This window comes from Meleagris gallopavo, chromosome 1 (assembly GCF_000146605.3).
Source record: "Meleagris gallopavo isolate NT-WF06-2002-E0010 breed Aviagen turkey brand Nicholas breeding stock chromosome 1, Turkey_5.1, whole genome shotgun sequence".
Classification (NCBI taxonomy): domain Eukaryota; kingdom Metazoa; phylum Chordata; class Aves; order Galliformes; family Phasianidae; genus Meleagris; species Meleagris gallopavo.
The window spans coordinates 93,248,222-93,251,108 of record NC_015011.2 but is presented as its reverse complement, the minus strand read 5'-3'; positions in this window follow the sequence as shown (position 1 = coordinate 93,251,108).

Below are 2,887 nucleotides of genomic sequence, written 5' to 3'. Positions count from 1 at the left end.
ATGCAAAGATCTCTGAATAGAGTTGTCTGTAATCTCAGTCCTTCATAAAGCTGTATCAACAGCCAGGGTTTATCTCTTTATTTCTAAATTTGTATTTCTAAATAGCTTTTCCTGTGGTGAATCAGCAGTTTGTTTCTTGAGTTCCCTCCTAATGAAGAGAGAGGCACTTGAGAGCACTTAATCCTGAAAAGGCAGTGGGATTAGTGTTCCAAAGGCAGTAAAAGCAGCATTCCCTAAATTACACTCTTTTGAAAATCCTGGCATTCACTTAATACTGAAACTTTTAGTTGTGGGTTCTTAACAATTCCTATACCCTTCTGTATGGCCAATTACTTGTTCTATCAGGCCGGATTGAGATGAGTTGAGCATATTTTTCTGTTTGTATCTTGGATAGAAGGCTGAGTATTTTTCTTTTTGATATAGACCTCATTACAAGCATTCATTGCCTCTATCACCTTTTATAATCTGCTTTCATTTTTATAGGTGTATATTTGCTATAAGCATACTAAAGGAGAGTTATCTAATTTAATGGAAACTGTGAATTAAAAATGAAGAAAGAAGTAATTGATAACAAAATCCATAGCATCTAAATAAAGATATACTATAACTTGCTTTTGAGTGCCTTGGAGAGTTAAGATTTTTATTTTGTGGTACAGCACTCTTTGTCTTCATACCCCACTAAAGTGTAACTTCTGGATTTATGGTAAAATGTTAACAAAGGGATCATTAACAGAGTTGATGAAGGTTTAGCTACTTGAGAAGCACATATTGTCAATTAAGACAAATATGAGGGCTGCTCTGAAAATAATGCCTCCTATTTTTTTTTTATGTTGCCCACAATGTCAGGGTGGATGTTGGTGATATGGCAGAAGAGGTTGAACCTTGTTAGTGCTTGAGCTGCTAGGATAGTAGGTTGAAGTACAGTGCCTTGTTATAGATGTCAATATTGTTGTAAATGCATTATTAGGAACATGAAAACAGGTACAAACACAATATTTTATTTATCATGTTAAATAGATGTAATTTTCATCATAGAAGTCTTTCAGAAATGTAAATGAACTGTATGAACTTCATAATAGCGCATAATTTGCTTGGGATACAAAAGTCTGGAATTTGAGAAAAAGAAGACAAATTCTTTAGGCTATCATGCCATATTGTCTTTGATTGAAATATCTGATTTTAAAAAGGAGAGCTTATAGAATGATCTTGCTTTGTAGGCATACTTTTTTTTCTAGCAGTGCACTACAGTAACAATTCATCTGACTTCCAGTGAGGATGAAATGTACCTTGTGTTTAGGCCAATCCATAAACATACGTGTCTTTTACAACTAAACTCAAAAATTTGGTTGCGGAAGTTAAATGGGCAGTGCATACTGCAGCATGCAATATTCATGCAACTTTACCATCTGGTTTCCTGTAGTAATTTTTCACCAATTTCTGTTCTGCATAGATAAACTAATATAATTTGATTGACTTCAAACTAAAATGTACCACAGATAGAATAAAAAAAGTTCTGCATGCCTACAAGTGAGATTCCTGACTTTTGAGATTTAAGTTTTCTTCACATCTTTGCAAGGCCTTTTTGTGTGATTTGGAAGTCTGGTTTGCTCACAAAGATGGAGATGCTGAAACAGGGCTTTGTTCCAGAGTGATCTTTTCTGTTGGTTATCAAAGATAAAGTGAATTGACACTGTTCTGTCATGCTGAGCCACTCTAGTCCTCATCCTGTTCTGCTGAGAGTTGGAAAAGATTATCTCCTATAGGTTACATAGTGATAACAGTTTTCTACTGACTGTATGAATCTGTATGTACGACTTATGAATCTTTCTGTATATTAGTCTTTTTAGTGATTATTTATTTATTTCCAATGTGCTATATTGTAAAATGAATTTGAGTATAATTTGAGTACATCATCAATATTTTTTTTAAATTAAAATGTTAGTCAGACAAGTCTTATTAGGCATCTTCCATGTCATTAGTTTATAAAGAAAGTACTGGGTGTATTAAAATGCAATTTTGGTTAATATAGAACACGAGCAAAATTATGAATGTCTTTTCTGATAATCATTACTCTCTGAACCTCCTCATTTGAAATTTGCAGCAGCTGAAATGACAGAACACTGTATAAAGATGCAATATCTATCAAATGTTGCCAAGGATGCTATATAAGGACAGAAACAATTGTAGGAAAAAGAAAACCACAACAAACTGCGTCTTTGTTTCTGCTCTAACAAAGCAAACAAATATCCACACTCTGTCTTGAATGTACTTATTTAGACATGTATAAGAGCTGAAGGTGTTGCTCGTAGCTGAATAGGAATACATTTAATATTTAGGAACGCGGACTGAAATTCAGTACAAAGCATTCAGATTGAGAAGTACGCATATCAGGGCAGCAATACTGTGATATTATCTACGTAGTTCCCTCTGCACAACATAAATTCATTTAAATTTTAAACTAAAAGATATTAAACCCACCATCTTAGAGGCTACAGTTCACTTTTGATATGTGAAATATTTAATATCCTGTCCCCTTTATATAATTCCTTCTATTGTCCCAAGTTTTTTCAATGTTATTTTGACGAGACTTCATTCTGTAAATCTTTGTGAAGATATTCTTAAAGTAGTCACTGACTTTCCTGCTCCAAATGCCATTTTCTATCACCCCTTGGGAGATAAAGCATTGTTCCAGTTGCTTACTTAGAACCAAGAGGTTGCCTGTTGGAAAAGCAGATTGTGGGCATTTGTTAGGACATGATTGCTCACAGGTCAAAAGCAAATTAAATATTTAAAAGGAACAAAGCTGTTTTAGTTGTGTTTGTCTGTTTTCCTTTTCTTCTAAGAGAAAAGATAAAGCTATTCTCTTTGTCTCATATCTATAAATACA